Source organism: Mustela erminea, chromosome 7 (assembly GCF_009829155.1).
Source record: "Mustela erminea isolate mMusErm1 chromosome 7, mMusErm1.Pri, whole genome shotgun sequence".
In the NCBI taxonomy this organism is placed as follows: Eukaryota; Metazoa; Chordata; class Mammalia; order Carnivora; family Mustelidae; genus Mustela; species Mustela erminea.
In genome coordinates this window covers 93,379,308-93,402,143 of record NC_045620.1, presented here as the reverse complement: position 1 = coordinate 93,402,143, position 22,836 = coordinate 93,379,308, and the positions used below count along the sequence as shown (strand labels likewise).

General features: G+C 36.1%; 1 pseudogene; it reads left to right on the top strand.

Annotated features, from left to right (window-relative positions):
- The window catches only part of LOC116596388, a 150,281-nt pseudogene that overhangs the window by 4,146 nt on the left and 123,299 nt on the right, over positions 1 to 22,836 (top strand).

Below are 22,836 nucleotides of genomic sequence, written 5' to 3'. Positions count from 1 at the left end.
TGCATCTCCTCTATTGTAACTCCAAATGTTGGCATTTTTCAAGACTCACTTCTTGTCCCTCTTTTCTCTAGACATGCTCTTCTTGAGTAATCTGGTTTATGGCGACAGATTTACATTCCAAGCGAGTGCTAATGTTGCTCAGTATATACATAACGCTCTCAACCATGTCATCCTCCAAGAAGCAGTACAGTGTACTGAATAAGTGCCTCGTTTTGAAACGTAGTGCCCTTATTTCTAGCTGGGGGGTTTGTTCACACTGATTAACTTCTCAGTGCCCTACTTTCCCAGTGATAAAATGGTAATAATAAAAATACCTTTTTCTTAAGAGAATTGTGAAAATTAAATGGGTTATAACATGTTAAGTTATTAGAACCATGACCGGCCCATCATAAGCTGTCAAAAGAGTCTTGCTATTGTAAGTGACTAATGAGTTAAAACAGAGCGAGGCACACTTTCAGGGCAGAAATGTCAGACTCTGCAAGAGGAAATGCCAGACGCGGAAGTTGAGGCGGTCAGAGGCAGAGCAATGGTGTGGCCTTCTGAAAGTCAGACCAGGAAGGCTGTTACTGGCCCACTTAGAGGTTCTGCTGAGAATGGTCATGAAACTCTCCAGGCTTCCCAGCTGCTGAGAAGAAGGTCTTCTGGGCTTCCACATCCTTATCATGGGCTTCATCTCCTTATGTAACCTGAATGTGTCTCTTTCTTGCAATCTGAAAAAGCCTAACATTGTCTACAGTGTTGCCATCTGTTAAATTATTTAGTTAGCATACATTCTCAGGAGTGTAATTACTGGGTCAATGAGAATAAACACTTTTATGTTTCTTGACAGAATATTTATGTATGTTTTCTATAAGTACTAAACCAATTCACATTGCTTCCAGCAAAGTGTGTGCCTCTGCAATCTTACCCACAATGGATATTAGCAAAGATAAAATATTTAGTGTATGTTTATTGTGCCTTAATACGGTCACTCTTGCAGTGACTGAACAAAGGGAAGGACTCTGGCTCAGGCCCTAGGCTTGTTTGGCCAGAACAATCTATAGAACTTGCAAACCCCTTCAAAGGAAGGATTTAGAAAATCAATTTAACTCAAAGACCCTGAGTTTTAACAGAGTGGATAAACCCACATGAAATAATTTAAGAGGTTTTATTTTAGGTATAGTTTTGTTAATACAACTAATTCACTAATACTTTAATAAAAAGAACATGGTCTTGATTTCAGACGGACTCCGACTGAAGACTCATCATTTTCTAGTATTTTGATTTTAAACAGTTTTCTAACCTTAAGAGACGAATAATAATGCTTATCCCTACAGTGTAATGTGATAGTTAAATAAAATAATATGTATGCAAGTGTTTGATACATTCTCGCTCGCTGGTGATTTCAGGGATTTTCTGCCTTGGTGCACTCTCTCTTCTCCAACCCACTGCTAGTCATTTGTTCCTATGTATATCCTGCCTTTGTCTCTGGGCAAGGGAGAAAATAAGGATCATAAAGTTTTTCTTATTTCATTTGGCAAAGCAAAACACTGTCCTAATATTTGCATACTGTGGGCTGTCAGCTATGCAGTTTGTCAGCAAACTTCCTGTGATCCAGTATCTTAGGTTAAATGTATTTATTCAACTGAAACAGATTTATAGACCATGAAATATCCATCAATGGAAAATTTTTTTCACACAGAGGAAAATGCAACCATACATGACTTAGGAGTAATACCTCCAAAACAATCTTAGGCAAAAATAAGAAAAGGAGCTAGAAAATAATTAAGTATGTCTTCCTTCCTCACTCCATTCAATAAAACCCAATCTATCTCAGACCACACCGTATTCATAAAGTGTTTCTCCTTCCTTTCCAATGACTAAATGACCTCCTTCCCCTTTGACTATTATTATTTTTTTATATCTACTGTTCATGAAGTTCTGATGAAAACCTAGCCTATATTGTTTTTCTAATGTATGCTTTATGTCTCCAAATACATTACCTGGATGACAGAGATATCTTTATATATTTTGTATCCTCTGCAAGAGGGAACACAGTTACCCATGTTCATAGTAGATATGCGTGTTTTATTGATCATCATGACTACAATTTAAAGTTAACATTTCATGGAGACTTCTTACAATTAGAGAAATTTTTCCTCTAATTACTTTTAGTAGTTAAATTTTGGAATCTAAACAAAAAGCTCAATATTGAAGAAATAGTTAATTCGTGGCCTACCCAAAAAATAGAATATGATTCAGGTATTAAAAATTATGCTTCTTTGTAACAAGGCAATAAAGGTTTATGAAATATCAAAATATTGAAATATATTTATATTTTTATAAAATAACAAATATATTTATATTATATTAAATATTAAATATATTTAATTTATATTTAAATATGTGATTTCTATAAATCACATGATTTATATAAATTATTATATATAATAAATTTATTGTGTTATAATTTATATAATAAGTATATTTATAAATTTGTATAATTTATATAATTAATTATATAAAATATTATAAATATTATATAATAAATTATATTATATATAACCCAAGATGCTCATCTCTCTCTTCTCCCTCATCAAGCTCGTGAAGGCTGGGAGTCAGGAGAATGCTGCAGGCCCCTTCCCCCAACCCCTTCTCCCACTATCCCTACCTTTGACCCTAGATAATAAAGTTATTCACTAAAAAAGAAAAAAAAAAAAACCCTAGTAGCCCAGATGCTAGAGAAGAAAGAAGCAGAACGGACACGTCGACTGAACAAGAAAGTCCAGGAATTTCGGGGGCAAAAGCAGCAGCTCAAGAATCAGCGAGAATTTGACCTCTGGGTTCCTGGCTGACTCTGGATGGAGTTTCCAGCCCATCTTAGCCGCAGCGATCCCACCTGTGGCCCAGCCAGCTTGCAGTGCTTTGCTGGGGAGGACCTGGAGAGGGTCACGTACCTGCAGGAGCAGTTCAGACAAAGCCTGGAGAGGCAGCTGCAGGAGTAACAGCAAGTCTAGGACGATGAGAAGTGCGCGGATATGCTTAATGACCAACTGCGCCTTGCCACGGACATGCGGGCCGCTCAGCTGGCCAAGCTAGAGGAGTCCTGTCGCGTGGCCATGATGTCTGCTATGGCCAATGTCAACAAAGCCCAGGCAGCCGAACTGGCTGAGCGGCAGCTCCATGAGCATCAGCACGAACAGGAGGCCAACCTCCTGAAGATCCAGAACCAGATCACCAGTGACCTACTAACGAAGAACCCCCAGGTTGCCCAGAACACTATAGGGTCCTGCTCTATTGTTGGAAGGGCATGACTCCAGAGCAGAGAGCTGCCACCAGGAAAGTCCAGGAGGTGCAACGCCATGAAAAGAAGGCATAGCATCAAGCCGACCAAACACTGGATGCCAAATGGGAGAGCCAGGCCTTGCACCTGGCCCAGGCAGCAATGGAGCTAGGGAACTTTGTGCTGAATTTCAAAGGGGCCTGGGCTTCTTTGGTCAGCTCCTTCAATTAATTTTTATATATATATACACACATATATGTATATATATTATAATATTTTATATGAATATATAATTTATATAAACATATTTTCTATAAATTATAGTAATAAATATTATAATTTGTAAATTATTAAAAATCACATTGATTTATATAAATTAATATGTAAAATATTAAAATATATTTATTTTGTAAAAATAATAAATATAATATTTATATTATATTAAATAGATTTAAAAATATATTTAAATAATTAAAATATTTAAATTTATTTTAAAATATTAAATATTAAAAACAGACAGCATACCAAAATTTATTTTCAATGTACACCTCAATCAGTTTCTGGAAAAATATATACAAAAACACTGAGGACTTCCAATTCTGGTTATGTCAGACTAGTTTGTAGCCAACCTTCCCACCAGAAACAATTAAAAATCTGTTGGGAAAAATCAGCTATGTGAGGTACTGGAGATCCACCAAAGTAGCCAGAATTTGAGGATCCAAAATTCTGGAAAGAATAATACATTAATATGAACCTAACCTTGTGTATTTCCTTTTTCCTCAAAATATTTATTATTCTTAAGAATAACAGAACCAAGTGTCCAAAAAGATGAGCAAAAGAGGACAGCTAAGACTTAGAGAAATAAGTCAGAACTCTTAGCAACTGTGCTGAACTGGGAAGGAAGGAGGGAAGGAGAGATGGAACGGAAGAAGGCAGGAAGACAGGAAGGTAAGGAAGGAAAGCTTGGAGCCACCATAATACCCACCAGACCTTAAAGGGCCAAGATCCCAGAAAGAAGAAAGTAAAAAGCAATGATAAAATCCTCTGCAAAGGAATTTGGCTGTGAAAGAGTAGGGATTTGAAATGGCAGCCAGATAAAACAGCATCAAAAAAGGTCACATTGTTGGGGTGCCTGGGTGGCTCAGTGGGTTAAGCCTCTGCCTTCAGCTCAGGTCATGATCTCAGGGTCCTGGGATCGAGTCCCATATCAGGCTCTCTGCTCAGCAGGGAGCCTGCTTCCCCCCTCTCTCTGCCTGCCTCTCTGCCTACTTGTGATCTTTCTCTCTCTGTCAAATAAATAAATGAAATCTTTAAAAAAAAAAAAAAGGTCACATTATAAGTATGGAAATAGACTAAATTAGACTGCTACAATCTTAAGAAAAATAAAGATACTAGATGAAAAGACTTATGAAGCTACAATAGTTAAAAGTATGCAAGATACTTAAAGATAGTTAAAGAAAAATCCAATGTAATGGAATAGAGAAACTTTCTTATGGAAAGAAATGGAATTTTGACCTTTATGTCATAGCATACACAAAATTAATTTCCATGTAGATTTAAGATTTAAACTTAAAGGAAAAACAATAAAGTTTCTAGCAGACAACATAGAAGAAAGCCATTTTTATCCTAAGGTGGATGAAAATATCTTACAAAAGACACTACCCATAAAGGAAAGAAAATGATGAATTGAACTCTTCTTAAAGTCAAGAGCTTCTATTTATCAATAGGCACCACTAGGAGATTAAAAGAACAAGAATGGAGAAGGTATTTGCCATATATACAACAAAGAATTTTAATCCAGAATACATAAAGAATTCAGAGAAATCAATGACAAGATGATAGCTAGCATAGTAGAAAAGGGAGCAAAACCATGAGAAGGCACTCTACAAAAACAGGATACACAATGGACAAGAAATATATCAAAAGTGCTAATAGTGGTAGACATACAAACTAAATGCATAATAAAATACCATCATATATTCTCCAGAACAGCAAAGATGTAAAACACTGACACATACCACATGTTGCCAGGGATAAGGAGCAACTGAAAGTCTTCTACCCTCCCCTACATGACTTTAAAAACCTGGCTGGAAGCATTGACTATGCGAGTAAACATACGCATACTCTCTGACCCAGAAATTCCACCCTTGGGTATACACCCCATAAAGCACACATGCATACAAGTATTAGAGAAAACGTACAAAATGATTTACAACAATGTTCTTCACAATAACTAAAAAATAAAATTTTAAAGCTTGTCAGCAATAGAAAGAATAAATTGTGTTATGTTACTGCCATGGAATACTATGCAGCAATGAAAACTACCAAATTACTGCTCTGAGCAGCCATGTCGATGAACGTCACAAATAGAGTGTTGAGTGAAAGATGTTGGACAACAAAGGGTACATTTATATAAAGATGGCACTTACAATAACATTGAAAAATAGGAAATTAATCTATATCTTCAGAAATCAGGTTCCTGGATGGAGCTGGAGCTAGAGAGTATAATGTTGAGTGAAATAAGTCAGAGAAAGACAAACACCATATGATCTCACTCATATATGGAATTTAAGAAACAAAATAAATGAGCAAAAGAAAAAAAAAAAAGAATGACAAATCAAGAAACAGACTTTTAACTACAGAGAACAAACTGATGGTTACCAGAGGGGAGGTGGCGGGTGCTGGAGATTGGGGATGTGGATTAAACAGCACACTTTCATGAAGAAAATAAAATGATTAAAAAATATCTCCAAGAAGTAAAAATTTAAAAAGATTAAAAAAAAAAAGTCAGGCTAATGATTACTTGAGAGACAGAATAATGTCCCCCTAAAGATGTTCACATTCTTATCCTTATAAAGAGGAATGTTACCTTACATATGAAAGGGACTTGCAGACATGATTAAATTAAGGGTTTAGGGCTATGAAGATTATCCTGGATTATCTGGGTGGGTCCATTATAATCACAAAGGTCCTTAGAAGAGGGAAACAGGAGGAGTCAAAGTGAGAAGGAGACAAATTTGAAGATAGAGAAAGAGATCAAAATCCATGAAATGCAGATGAACTCCCGAAAGCAGAAAAAGTAAGGAAACTGTTTTCCCCCTGAAGCCTCCGGAAGGAATGTAGTTCTGCCAAATTATTGATTTTAGACTTCTAGCTGTAGAAGTGTAAAACACACACACACACACACACACACACAAAACCATCATTTGAGGACCTATGAGAAGAAGGTAATAGAGGTTGAGACAAGGACCAGAGTGATTCCTCAATTGTTCAATAATGTAAAATGTACGCATAAGGTGTGACCTTTTGATTGATTCACTTCTCTTCCATAAAAGGAATTTTTTAAAGATTTTATTAAAGTGGTTACACTAAAATGATAACTCTGGTTGACTATCTCTGGTTTATACTTTCCTACTTCCTCCAAATCATGTGCGATGATCTGTTTTCTTGACAAGCTAGTAAAACGTAAAAAGCTTTAAAATAAACTCCAATGTGAGTTGCTTGCTCTCACAGGTGGGGTGGAAGATTTAGACAGATGAAAAACACTTATCTCATAGCCTCAAAACTGGGAGAGTAGGTATAGGTGTAAACGATTTTGATATTTAAAAATTAAATGTGAGCGATGCGGAATGGCAAAGGAACAGGGAAATGGTAAAGTTTTAAGATGAGATATTAGGAGATATTTCTTGAGAAGTGACATTGACAAAGATGAAAGGATAAATGCTTACATACAATCTGTTGTGTATTTTATACATGCTTATCATTGAATCTTCGTCAGACCTATGAACTAGGTACTGTTATTAGCCCACATTTGTAAATGAATAAACTGAGCATTAAAGACAAAGCCCAGTTTAGCTCAAAGTCAGGGAGAAGAAGCCTTGTGTAACTAACTCCAGGATCCGAGCTCAGTGTGCCTGTGTGTTAACATTCATGCCTGAGGCTACACGAGTTAATAAATGGGAAAGTAAAGGAAGTGTTTTCAAGAGAAAACAGATAGCTACAAATATCAGTATAACAAACTAATGTTTTGAGATATGAATTTTTTTCCTTAGTTTCCTTTTGCTTCCTTGTACATAATCCTTCCCATGATCAAAGAGCGAAATCCATAGGGACTCAAGAATTGATTTTATAGGGGTGCCTGTGTGCCTCAGTGGGTAAAGCCTCTGCCTTCAGCCTAGGTCATGATCTTAGGGTCCTGGGATCAAGCCCCACATTGGGCTCTCTGCTCAGCAAGGAGCCTGCTTCCCCCCACCCCTTTGCCTGACTCTCTGTCTACTTGTGATCTCTCTCTCTGTCAAATAAATAAATAAAATCTTTAAAAAAAAAAGAGTTGATTTTATAAATAGCAGGAAAGCAAAGAGAAAAAAGGAATCCTCAATATTTGATATGCTTATTTTCATTTAAATGATTTTTTTTTACATCCAAATTAGGCTCACGGTGCCCACAGAGAATAAAAATTGTTTTGAAATTCCGAACTTTTTTATTTCAAAAAGATGTTTTTGTGGTGGGGTTTGTTTATTTTAAGAAAAGGAAAAGTTTTATTATATATATATTATATATATAATTATATAAAATATAATTTTATATAATATATATGTAAATATATAAAATATATAATATATTATATATAATATATAAAATATAATATAAATAAAATATATATAATATTTATTATAAATATAGATAAATAATTATATATATATAGTGAAAAGTCTGAAAGGAGGCAAGGTATGGTGTTTATTACCATGACAGTATATAGTTGGAGACCAGAAGTCTGTATAGTCACCTGGCCTATGTGTAAATAAGGAAACCAAGTGGAGTATGATCTTAAGAGAGGTTGAAGGAACAAGTGAGCCTGCCCTTCGGGTGAACACAGCAGAAAGGATGGGGGTATTAAAAAAATAACTGGTGTCGTGATGTAGAGTTAGCCAAGCATTGCAATGATTGTTGCTAGTCAATGAGCTTCTTCAATCCAGTGCCAAGAACTTGTCATTGTTCTCCTTTAAGTAAAAGTTCCTTTGGGCTGAAGAGCCATATGGGCAGTCCCCATTTCTACTGGAGAGGGGTATCCACCTACAATTTCCTAGAGACCATCAATGAATCTTCTAGCAAAATGAATGCTCATCCACATCCTGAGATTAATTGAACCCCATTAGAACTTTCCTTCAAGGGAATCCCTCCTAAGTCTTTTCAAAGACTTGAGACTCCCCCAAATAAGGAAAAAACTCTTGACCTAGAGGAAGTTAGTGGTAGTAAAGAAATCCTGGAGAGGATCCTGCGTGGGCGTGGACCTCTACAGTTATATTAAAACAGCATCATTTTAGAAATATTGCTCTGTACAGATGTTGAGACTATTAAAAGAAAAAGAAACAATTGATTAATTGATTAATTTGATTAATTCACTAATCAAAAGACTAGATTTTTTTAAAAAGCCAACAAATAAACTTCTAGCAAGGTTAATAAAAACTAAAGAGAAAATGCATGAATCTGTAATAAGAATGAGGAAGAACATGTAACCCCAGACACTAACAAGATTTTCAAATTATTAGAATTTACAATGTCAACTCTTATTTAAAGAATACTAAAGTATCAACAGAATAGATCATTTTCTAGAAAAAATATACCAACACTGAAATGTTAGAAAAAAGTAGAAAGCTGTAATAATAATAACCTAACCTTAAATATAAAGCCAAAATACTTTCATAAAGCAAGAGTTCTATAGGGTTCCTGGGTGGCTCAGTGGGTTAGGCCTCTACCTTCAGCTCAGGTCATGATCTCTGGGTCCTGGGATAGAGCCTCACATCAGGCTCTCTGCTTGGCAGGGAGCCTGCTTCTCCCTCTCTCTCTGCCTACTTCTGATCTCTCTCTCTGTGTCAAATAAATAAAATCTTAAAAAAAAAAAAACAAGAGTTCTTTACAACTGTACATAGATAATCCTTGTAATCCTCAGCTTGTTTGAAGGCATAGAGATAAATAATCACCTCAAAAATTTTAATTATGAATTATGTTTTTTAAAACAAGCAAGTACAGAAATGTTTAAAGAAACATTCTACTGACATTCACACTCAGAGGAGCAGATACCAACATTCAACCATTTTTTTGCCAATAGTTGGTATTCTTAGACTTTCATAACATTTCCAGTTTATTTAGTGTGAAATAATATTTACTCTGACTTCAAATTGCATGTCTCTGATTTTCACTAAATTTGAGAACTTCTTAATGGTTACTAGCTTCCAGTTTCCTTGTCTGTATTTAGCTCCTAGAATTCATTTGCTCATATTTCCTTTTTTTTTTTTTTCCCTATTGATCAGTAGGACACAAATTCTGGATACTATCCTTTGACAGGGATATATGTAGTAATCATCTTCCCTCTGGTTTGTCTTTAGATATTACTCATGATGTCTTTCAATTTTTTTTAAAAAATATTTATTTATTTATTTGTTTGTTTGTTTGTTTTTATTTTAGAGACAGCACAGTGGCAAGGAGCAGAGGGAGAGGGAGACAGTCTTAATTGAGCCCAAGCCCCGGCTCAATCTCACAACCCTGAGATCACAGAGCTGAAACCAAGAGTCAGACACTTAGACTGAGCCACGCAGGCACCCCGTGATGTCTTTCTTTAAACAAAATATCTCAATTGTTTATACTCAAACCTCTTGATCTTTTCCTGTATAAATGTACTTTTTAGTTTGCCTATTAGAGGAAATAATTCCTAACTCAAGGTTAAAATTTTTTTCTTCTCGTATATTAAAGTTTTGCTTCTTTATCTTTAGATTAAGCTGCCTGAAATTTATCCTTATGTACGACATGAAGTAGAAATCTGATTTTATTTTCTCTCTATAAATAACAAATTATCTCTGAAATAGTTATCCAAGAGTTTCAAGGTTCCCCACTGATTTCTGGAATTACCTTTCTCATTTATCAACTTTCCCTATATGTCTGGATCTTTTTCTGAGATCCCTTTTTTGTCATAATAATTATGCTGTCCTAACAATTATAACTTTATAATTAGTCAACAACTATGGGGCAAATGTTGTTACTTGCTTGCACCATCTAAATCTCCAAGCTCAGGTCCTTCCAATCCTAGGGAATCCCTTTCCCTATGTCCCTTCCTGGAATTCTTTTAGTTTGTTCTGTGAAAAACTTAGGAATTGATCTTCTAATTCTTTAATCTCATTTGTTATATTTTTAACCTCTTCTTTAATTCTCCATACTGGTGGAATTTCTCAATTTTATATTAGAAACCCTCTATTACATTTTTTATTTCTAGTATGGTAATTTTTAACAGTTAAGAGTGTTTATTTGCTGTGGGAATGTTCCTTTTGTAGTATCCTGCTCTTGTTTAGGATCCTGGGATCATCCTTATCCCTGATCTCTGATCAACTAATTTTTTTTCTTTGATGAATTCTTTGGCTTCCAGTTTGCCTTTGTTTTCTTTTCTTCCTTTTTTTTTTTTTTAAGATTTTTTTCATTTATTTGACAGAGAGAGAGATCACAAGTAGACAGAGAGTCAGGCAGAGAGAGAGGAGGAAGCAGACTCCTTACCAAGCAGAGATCCCGATTCAGGACTCTATCCCAAGACCCTGAGATCATGACCTGAGCTGAAGGCAGAGGCTTAACCCACTGACCCACCCAGGCACCCTTGCCTTTGTTTTCTATGACCTCTTTTGTTTTCTATATATTTGTTCCCTTTCGTCCTTCATATAGGAGGTTTTCCTCAAGTATCTAGACCCACAAAGCCAATGAGAGCTCTGAATGCATGGACAGGGTGTACTGACTAGTGGACAACAAGTCTAGAGCGACACATGGTAAACTGGATTTTGAATGAAAAAAACTGCAGTAACACTATGTCTGGACATCCTCATTTTTGCTGCAATAAATTCTAAGTTTCCAGTTTAAGGCTATTATCTTCTGGCATCCACTGTTAACACTGAATTTCTCCTGACACATTTCTTATTGTAGGTGATCTGGGTTTGGGGGGAGACGGGGTAGATTTGATATTTTCTTTTTATTTCTTATATTAACACTTTTCACTTTGGGGTGTTTAGTTGTAGATTTACCCTTATTTGTCTTGTGTTTCACTCGCAAGGCCCTTCCAATAATAGATTACATGTCTTTCTTCAGTTAGAATCTACATGTTTCTGGGTTCAAATTTCCTAGAAGGAAAAAAATGGGACAGGTTGCTAGCTAACTAGTGAATTGACTCTTGTATCATGTGCCCACCCCATTCTACTCAGTTGGAAAAGAAGAGAAAGGACTAAGTATACTTACTAGACTTCCTCCTTCTGAAAAGGCCCTGAGTGGAAAAACTTCCCAGAAATAGAGGCTCAGGAGGATCCGAAGCCACAGAAAATATCTAATATATTCAAGTAAAGTAAAAATAATGAGTTGGGTCAAGGGTCCTTATTCTGAAAACTACGTAGCCCCTCATGGCTTTAGAGCATTCATAAACTCTCAAAAATTACATGCATAATTGTCTATGATTGGACATACATTCATTTTAAAAGTGGCCTTTGACCCCTTGAAATGTGAAGAACCACCATTTTGAAAATATTGTTATATAATCAAGAACTAATTACATACTACATAGTGGGTAACTGAACATAATAAAATTTTTTAATAAAATTGTTTATTAAGCAACATTAGCAATAACAAATAAATATATAGAACATGAACTAATTTCTGTGTATATATAAAATATTTAGTGCTCATTTTTAGATACTGCTAGAAATAGTGGGAACTTTTTAATAAATTCTTTTCACCAATCACTACTTATAGTAACCTTATATATCAGTTGTGTGTCAAAAAGAAAGGAGTAAAAAAGTAATATGAAGACTACTACTACTACTAATAATAATATGCCCTTGCAAGATATTGAGCACAGAACCTTGAGGTCAAGAGCCCACTGTATGTTGGCTTCATAAACTAACTCCGTAAATCAGACCAATAAAATTCTTGATAAAAAGACATTGCATCAAATGGAATAATGCATTCCGACTATTATCGTTCTCCCTTAGCTCTAAAACAAGTAATGTATAGCAAACATACATCTACTGAGGTGATAAATTATATCATCTTTTTAAAAGGGTCCTTTTAGGCTAGCAGAGTATTGTTAAGATAAAGAAGCCTCCCAGGACTCATTCTATGAGCATAAAAGGGGCATCCGGTGCAAACATCCCCATCCCTTATGGCTCCGCTCTGGGCAAGCCACAAACAAGCTGCCTCCTCAATGAAATTTATCAATATTTACTACGCACATGCCTAAGTGAGTAAGAGAGAGAGAAAGAAATTGCCATTATGAAGCTATTCTCATTTCTTTAGTGGGCTGGTCAGGGGGCTCACTGAATGGAACATAATCTTTCAGATGTACTTTGCTTTCCTTCCGATTGATTTTTCACTAGTACTAACCTCTCTCTTTTTATGATGAAGACATGAAAAATGGGCTGCTACCAAGAACTCTTAATAGCACAAATTAACCTTGTCTTTCTTAATTTACTTGATGAAACTTCTCTTCATTAAGGTGGTTCTTACACCTGAGCTTTGAGATTTATCTCACTGTAATGGCATACTAAACTTGCCAACTTTGACCTTTCCTAACCACTAGCATGCCATTCCACTCTCTACCTAAAACACTTCGTTCTTTCAGATGTAGGAAAATACAGCCTCTTTGTATATTGTCTCCACTTCTTCAAAATATTACTTCTTCCCATGGCCTCCCATATTTTAGTGTGTATTATATTTCATTTGTAGGTTAGTTTCTAATATATATATATATATATATATATATATATATATATATATATATATTTAATATGCAACCCCATGAACTACACCTCAAAATGCTAACCCCATATCTCAATTCTCTTTGTTTTTTTAAGGTAGGGTATCTATAATGAATTTAACTAGTAGTCATAGTCTAGGAGGCATTCTCCCTAACGCAGTAAGAATTCGTTCACCCCATTGAGCAATACTCCTGAGGAACTACAAGGTGAAGAGATGGCACCCACCTTCTCCCTTAGGGACATCCATTCTGTACCTACCCAGTGGTGAAGGGGACAAATGTCCTTATCCCAATCCTTTATTAAATTTCTTTTCGCTTTACTCATTTCATTTATTTTCTATGTATTTGCTTTGACTTTTCTTTACTTTATTCTCATTCTTTTCTCTCTCTCTCTCTCTCTCATAACCTTACTCTCTCTCTCTCTCATAACCTTACTTCTGAGGAAGAAAAGAATGCTTTTTAATGTGGGTAGGAAGAGTCAGTTTCTGAAGCACATAACTTACATTTCTTTTCCTCATAATCCCATAAACCTTCTTCAAAATTATTATAAATTTCACCTTCAAAGTGTCATTAAGAAATAGGAAGGAAGGGGCGCCTGGGTGGCTCAGTGGGTTAAGCTGCTGCCTTCAGCTCAGGTCATGATCTCAGGGTCCTGGGATCGAGCCCCACATCGGGCTCTCTGCTCAGCAGGGAGCCTGCTTCTCTCTCTTTCTCTGCCTGTCTCTCTGCCTACTTGTGATCTTTCTCTGTCAAATAAATAAATAAAATCTTTAAAAAAAAAGAAATAGGAAGGAAACTGCTGAAGACAAGAAGAACATGTAGTTTGGCTTCAAATTTGTCTCTTGCAAAAAAGTGGGGAAAATGATCATTTTATATTTATTAGGAGAAAAAGAAGCACACAAGTTCAGTGATATGGTTCTTTAAAGATTTTCCTTTTCTAGTGATAAATTACCAACTTCATTTCTCCTGTAGACATTATAAGGAAAATACTAGTCTTTATAATGCTTGAGGCTCACCTCTTCTCAAGCGTTCACCTTCCAAATCAGGGAGGGGATTTTGCTGTGAGCTAAACAGAATTCTGGGATGGCCCCAAAGGTTGCTTCCCACTAGTGTATGTACCTTGCAAAACTCCCTTGCTTTGAATGTAAGCATGACCTGTGACTATGAAGGAATAACACTCCCATGATTAGGTTATAATATATGACAAGGATAATGGGAAAAGTCACTCCCATGAATAAAATACATTATGTAAGATTCCATCTTTTGGAAATAAAGATAGACTGCCTCACTAGTTTTGACTAAATGAGTTGCCCTGCTTTGAAAGAAGCATGTGCCTAGAGCCTGAGGACATTTTCTCAAGCTGAGACTAAGCCCTGGTTGCCAGCCAGCAAGAGACAGGGACTTCAACTCTTTCTAGCACAGCATTCCATAGCCAAGTAAGTTTGAGATATACTGCCTTAAACAAAGTTAAATCCTTCAAAGTTTTCAGAACCTTTGTTATGCTAATTTGCATTAGATTATTTATAAAAGGAGATAGAGTATATAGCATTTCCCAAACATACATGTCCATGAACATGAGCTGAAACTAAAATTATTAACAGTTTCCAAGACAAAGAGTAGAAAAGTGGTTGCCAGAGGCTGTGGGTGAGAAGTTAGTGACAGGGTATAATCTCCCAGTTGTAAGGTCTGAGATCTAATGTGTAACATGGTGATTATATAATTGAAATTTGCTTGATAACACCGAATTATATAATTGAAATTTGTAAGAAAGGAGATGTAAATGGTTTCACCAAAAGAAAAAAAAAGTACATATGTGAGGTAATGGATTTGTTAATTAATTCGACAGTGGATTACTTTCATAATATACACATATATCAAATCATCCTGCTGTACACTTTAAGTATCTTGTAATTTTGTCAATTACACCTCAATGAAACTGAAAAAATACCAGTTTCCCCAAAAAGGTGAAAAACCATTTTAAATCACACATCAACTACTATCTGTAAGAGTCACATGCTAGCCATATAATATTTGTAGATTTTTTTGTGGTTTGTTTTTTTCCTGTGTGTAGCTTCTAACATCAACCAAGTGGCGTTTAACCTAAGGTATATCTGAGCCCATGTAATGACTGTGGTCTATTGAGTAAAATCTGAGAGCCTTTTCTTAATTAATTCCAAATATCACACCCTCTAGTCCTAAAGGTCATTAATAAATGATTCAGAACTATAATAGGCATTTCTATGAAACTGTTTTCTAGGTTTTCTTGGAGGTCTCAGAAGTCTTTTCCAATCACCCTGTCTAAATTCATTTCCTTATCTCGGTTTTGCTTTATTTCTTCCCCAAGATGAATTTATTCATAACATTGTTGTTTAATATCAATTTCTTCTACTATGTTTTACATTCATGAGGGCATGGAAGGGGTATGTTTTGTTAACTATAGAATCCTCATGCTCTAACATGCCTCCAGGCATAAAATATTCAATAAACGCTTGCTAAGAGGTGTCAGGTGTCTCAGTCAGTTAAGATTCTGCCTTCAGCTCAGGACATGCTCCTGGGGTCCTGGGATCGAGCCTTACATCAGACTCCCTGCTCAGTGGGGCATCTGCTTCTCCCTCACCCTCTGGCCCACCCCCATGCTCATGCTCTTGTTTGCACTCTCTCTCAAATGAATAAATTAAAAATCTTAAAAAAAATTTTGTTGAGGATTTTAATTGATTAAATAATGGTTAGAAAAAATTGATAATGAATTGTAAATTTCATCCTAATCTAATCAAAGACATCTAAGAACATGAATGAGAATTATTATGGAACCTAAAGCAGAGTACATTCAGTTGTCACCAAAGGACCACTCTCCTGCTAGAAACTATGGTTAGAAACTCTGGATTAAAAATACCCAAAAGTACACACACATACACACACACATGCACACCAAAATACACAGCCTAGCTGGAAACAAAGAGAGGTAGATTTCTGGGCTCCTGAAATGAAATTAAAAGTTAAGGATAAACTGAAGGTGTGTCATTCTCATGGCGATTTAGTTACAGACTTGGACCTTGAAAGTGAAGGACCAAAGCTCTGACATTCTTGTAGGCTGGAGACTTGACAGAGACCTACAGAAAGCAGAAGAACAAACACTCTTAATGAAGGGCTCCACTCAAGTTCCCACTCACTCACTTTAAACAGGAAAACTTCTTTCTTTATCCCTAGAAAGCAGCAGAAATCCCTAGAAAGCAGTAGCCATCTCACTAGGGCTCCTTGGATGGGAGAAGAAGTCCCCTCCAATAAATGAAAACCCCAGGCCCTCACCCTCTGTAGATATGGGTCCAAATCTATAAGGTCAGCATGGTTTAAAAACTGCAAGCTAAGAATCTAACATAAAAAAAAATTCCAGATTACTGACATTTATAGGACCCCACTTAATGCAAATGTGGAGCTGCTCTGTAGGGTAACTTTTGAGAGAGACAGTGCCTTGACTGCAGAGGACTCTGTAGCCTCATGGAAGAAGTGGAGGAACTTTGTTGAGAGTAGACTCTTGGAGGGCAAGAGTGGAAGTGGTAGAGTTAGGGGGCTATGGCAATAATTGAGAAGAAATATGGTATTGTAATAGCTACATAATAGGGGTATATATTGGCAATGGTCAGAAATGGAATTTAGTACATGTTACAAAGTTTGATCAAACAAGATTTGCTGATAAATAAGATGTGATATATGAGAGAAGAGAGGAGCCTGTGATATTTAAAAAAAAAAAAAAATTATTCCTGGGAAGAAACAACTACCTTAAAACTGACTGGACCCAAAACAAAGTATCCAACTGTGTAAAACAAAACTTTGAGAGAACTACTAGGAGAAATGAACAAACCTACAAATATTAACTTCAATACATCTTTCTTAGAAACTGATAGAATTAGCAGGACCAAGTTATTAAAGCCTATGAAAATACAGTAAATAAGTCTGACTTAATAGGCCTATGTCGAATGCCTCATCTAATAGGTATACAAAGCATTTTTTTCACACAATCATGGAACATGAACAAAAATGACTTACCTTAAGGAAAGTCTCAATAACCCCAAATTTCTGATTGTGGTACAATTAAATTTGAAATAATTCACAAAGAGATGGTTAAAATGGAAGTGTCTCTATATATTTGCTTTGTTTACCTAATCTGTAGAATTCTTTAAAATGCTAATTTCATTGTTGCTATCTGATGCTTCACTGTGGATTTTAGGCATCAAATTTTGTATATCACTTTTATTGTCATCCCTCTAAGAGACCTCAAATAAAAGATTGGTGCTAGTGCCATTTCTATAAAAAAGTTAAATTAATTAAATTATTTAAAAATTTCAATGATACTTTCTAGGTGAAACAAACTCGTGGTATATTTTAGAATTTCAGATACAAGTACTTGACCCTCTTCTTTGCTGTTCTTTAAACTCTGTTGTCTCCAACAAATTCTAAATTTATCCATCACCACACATCCTTTTGGGCTCAGAAATTTTCATGTAGTTCCTAATACAACATAAAATGGAGCCATTTCCTGCTCTGAGAAATTCTAGACAGAGTGGATTGTTTACACCCAGGACTTGGGGAAGGAGAGACCTTTTTGACATTACTTTGAAAAAATGCACGATTGCTTTTTTGGAATTTATTTTGATGGTCAGGACTTCATTCTTCAGAGCTCCACAAAGAAACATCGAAGACACAAGAATCTTAGGTGTGGAGATGTTAGGAGCCTATCATGGGGACAGTGGCTCTATGCTATTGAACCTTCTGTCAGCTGATGCCCCATAGGCACCACAGCTGACCTCTGTTATCCTCACTGTAACTTTTGCCTATTTAAAAAAATCTTACAGAGAAAATTGTTTGTATCTTCTCCGTGCCTAAAGAATTTCTCCTTCTTTTCACTGTGCTTGTTTTTTGTCTGGAACAGTCCACAAGAGACAAGTTAAGAGTAACCTTTTTAACAGCAAATAGACATTCTTCATAGAATGGGAAAAATAATTCTCACAGGTAATAACCCCTTACCCAGAAACAAAAGATAAGAGGAAGAGATTGAAAGCACATCTTTTTAAGACTTTAAGTCTTGATCTTGAAGTTTCAAAACATTTCTAATCATAATCATAATTATGATTATAGTCATAATTAGGAGGTTTAGGGGAAATGGGGGGAAACATACTAAATTTACAGTAGTTTTTAACAATAATACAATTATCTATGCTGAGTAACTTCTAAACTACTAAAGCTGTTTAAAACATTCTTCAGAAAATGACACATTTATAGAAACTAAATGACTAAGACATTTCTATTTTAGAAAATCATTACATGAAGTCACAACAACCCCAGTTCAAATTTTAACAATCATGGAAATGGCAATAGATCTGAAATGGAAGGCTTCTAGGGTAGTACTTCTTTGTCATTGTTTTGTCTCATTTACATTTTCAGAGGGGCTGTATGGATGAAATGGGTTGAAGGCTGACGCTTAACAACTGAGCCACCCTGGTGCCCCTGGATGAAATGGGTTGATACCCAATATTTTCTCTGATTTGAATTTGGAAAGTTATCTGTATTATGATGGAAACAACAGATTTAGATGACATAAAATTGTAAAATAATTTTTAAAAAGTTAAAATTCAACAATTCCAGTTATCTACAATCCTTAATATTTAACTTGAGTAATTTCTTTACCCACTCTATCTTTAAGGTCCAGGAGGGAAAAAAAGATGGTATACTTAACAGCACTAATGAAAGATAATATAATGAAAGGGAACTTCTGGAAGTGTAGGTGCGTCATCCATTAAGGGACTCCTAGAGCATGGTAAGGCACCATCCAGGGTGTAGCAGCAGAATAAGGGTTACTGTCACCTTACCAGGCCTGAAGAGGAGTGAATGGTGTTATCAGAAATGAGTGACAGCCATGGCTATGATGGAAAGCTGGCCCTGGGGACCTGCTATCTAAGAGCACTTGGTGTCAAATAGATGTTTCTGGATCATCATCACCATTTCCTGAAACTTTATTAGAAATGCAAATGCTTGTACTCCATTACACATCTACTAAATCAGAAATTCTTGGAGTAGGACCCAGACATCCACGTCTAAACAAACTCTCTAATGATTCTAATACATGCTCAAGTTTGAAAAATACAATCTAAGAAGAGTAACACAGCCACAGCTGGAACCACAGTGAAGCAAGAAGAAAAGAGAATAATAATGCCCTGAATTTTTTCTCTTCTGGGCATCCAATCATTTGCTACTGTCTCTCATTGACTAAATAACTAAAAGCCATAAGCAAGAGTGCCCAGATGATGTACTTTCTAGATGTCAGCTTTCTAAGGCACAAAGTAGGGCAAAGAAAGGCAGAGAATGGAAGGGAATGAGGAGATGAAACTAGAAAATAATCTGTAGACCCATCATTCAATAAAACTTGCTTTAAAAAAAAAATTATTTGAGAGAGAGAGAGAAAAAGAGAGGGAACATGCACATGCACACTCACGAGTGGAGGTGTGCAGGGGGAGACACTCCTCAGACTGACTCTTCACTGAGCAAAGAGCCCCACAATGACTAATCATCGACCCATGAGATCACAACGTGGACCAAATCCAAGAGTCCAACCCTTAACTGACTGAGCCACCCAGGTGCCTCATTAGGAGGTTGCTTTTGAAATTACATTTTTTCTTTACATGCCAAGATTAAAGTTTACATTAGAAGCCTAAGCTAGTTAGATTCTGAGTAGGTGGATAAAATTATCAAAAGTATATTCACTATGATTTTACACATATATACATCATTACAACAAATCTCAATTGCTGAGACTCTAGTACATTACTATACCAAAAGCTTTATTTATCATTACTACAACTCAGTTAATAATTTCATAACTACTTAAAGGTTTCTCATTTTAAAGATAAAGAAATGAAGACTTAAAGAGATTAAATAACCAGCTTAAGTCTCTTAGCTATCAAGTGACATATTTGAGACTCAAATCTAGATCTTTTTTTATGCCAAAAAAAGATCTATGGATTGGGCACTATATAGCTTGACTATTTTTGCATAAGTAGTACAAACAGTACTATTTATGCAAAAATAGTCAAGCTGTGTAGTGTCCAATCCATGGACGGATTGTGCTCAAGGATGAAACTGGCTTTTTTCCATACAGAGGGAGGATGACTCCTCATTGTTCCCTGTAGAGTCTCAATTTATGTATGTTGTGCTGGAACAGGTAGTAAGATCCAGGTTTTGAACAGGTAGTAAGATCCAGGTTTTGATAATAACGTAGAAGTTCACTCTCTGCATATGGTAGATAGATATGGTACTCTTAAAAATGGAATCCTGGGGTGCCTGGGTGGCTCATTCAGTTAAGCATCCAGCTCGTGATTTCGGTTCAGGTCATGGGTCCTGAGATGGAGCCCTGCCCAGGACTCTGTGCTCAGCGGAGAATCTGATCGAGATTCTCTCCCTCTGTCCCTCCCCCTTCTCATGCATGCACCTTCACTCTCTCTCTCTTAATCTCTAAATTAAATAAATAATGTTTTTAGAAAAGTAGAATCCTGAATGTATAAGGAAATATCCGTTGTCTCTCTAGGTGTCAAGCCACTCCTCAAGGCCCAGGTCAATTCTAACAGGAAACGCAAATGAGACTCGAATCTCAGAAGACATTGACTTCTGAGGGAGGAATTCCCCACGTTCCAGACCAGAGACCACATCTTACCAAGGCTGTAGGATTTAGGATGGCATTCACTAAAAAAATTTAAAAATAAAAACCTCTGTTGTCATCATTACTTAGGAGAGAACACTTATAACCATCCCCTGGTGCAGGCAATCCATGTGAATGGTATGCAGCATATATAATTAAAAGTCTCTCTGCTCAGAGGTGCTTCTTGATTAATGCCTCAGGTAGGCATTTTGATTCTTGTACTAATAGAAGCTGACTGGCTCTGAAATGCTGGTGTTGTTCAGGTACCTCAGGAGTAATAAAAGGTTGCTCTTGGCTTATTGCACAATTCCTTGAGTCATTAATTACAGCTGCCCAAAGTGGAAAGTTTATAATTAAACATATAATTTACTCTTCCACTTTTGGAAGAAGTAAATTAAGGCAATTAGATTTCTTTTGATTAAGCATATGGAGCCATTTACAAAATGCACAGGTGTGTACAAGCAGAAGGTGGGCTACAAAAACATCTATGTTTCAAGTGTGTTTTGTCACTTTGTTGTCACTCCTTGGCTTAAGTAATTATGTTAATCCATTTGAAGTGGATTTCTTTAGTTTTCCTGATTTGCTGCTGCTTTGTTTATTCCTTTGCATCCTTAGGTGCTTAAATAGCAGTAAGTAATGATCAGGTGTGAGTGCCAGCTAATCACAAAGATCATTTGGGGAAGGAATAGCCACACGATCTTATTCTGGTGGCACTTCCATGCCATCCAACCCCCACATACGTCCCACAATGCATGTGACATTTTAAAAACTTTACTTGGAAAACAATTATGCATTTTTCTCAATTTAGTGCATCAATATTCTGATTTGCAATCTTTCAAGAAAATTATATCTTTCTTCCCTACTGTTTGTGTTATGTAATATATTATAATTGAAAGTCAGAAGTACTTCCTTTTTTTTCTTTGGCATTTCTCTTTCTGGGAAGGAATGTCTCCTTTTCTCACTAGGGAATTGGTTTTCATGTTGACGACAGTCATCTCCTGAGACCAAAACAGAATTATGAAAAAGATTCTCCAGGGCACCAGGGTGGGTTAAATCCTCTGCCTTCAGCTCAGATCATGATCTCAGGGTCCTGGGATAGAGTCCTGCATCAGGCTCTCTGCTCAGCAGGGACCCTGTTTCCTTCTCTCTCTCTCTGCCTGCCTCTCTGCCTACTGGTGCTCTCTCTTTCTGTCAAACAAATAAATAATAACTTTAAAAAAAAATTCTCCAGAAATCCGTAAATAGTCCAACCATGGTTTGTATAATTAGCAACATTACCTTCTACATGACTTTTCCACTATTTTCCAAACATATGTATGTTCTGTTATCAATTATATAATTTATATATTTATCATGTAATTACATAAATTATATATATTTATCTCTTTTAAGTTATAAAAACTCCTTTTTTTTAATGTTTCTATATTTATTTGACAGAGAGATCACAAGGAGGCAGAGAGAGGAGGAAGCAGGCTCCCTGCTGAGCAGAGAGCCCAATGCGGGGCTCGATCCCAGAACCGAGATTATGACCTGAGCTGAAGGCAGAGGCTTAACCCACTGAGCCACCCAGACGCCCCTAAAAATCCTTTTTTTAAAAAACCGACTTTATAGCGACATTTTTCCTTACTATTTATATATAGTCTGCATATTTTTTAATATTTCAATTGTCAAAGTGAGTGTAGGAAACATCTCATTCTTGATGAGGCACACCTTTAGCAATTTTTCTCTCATCATGTGGCTCAAGCAGATCTAGCCCATCACTATATGCATTACATAAAAGGATAATTCCTTGTGGGCTGACTGAGATGATCCCCCACATCTCCGTCTTGGAATTCATGCCATTACTTGAGTGTGAGCAAGACCTATGAACCATTTTTAACCAATGGATTATGGCAAAAGTGATAGGTTGTCACTCATGATTACATTACATAGGTGTGTTGCAATATCCTTTAAGATTATGTCCCTTGATGTCTTTGAAGAAGCAAGTGACCATGTCAGCAATAAAATAAAATTTGTGACCATATAACAAAAAAACTAAGAGTAGCCTCCAAGTGATAGCAGGACTTAGTCCTACCACTACAGGGAACTAAAATATGCCAGAACCACCTG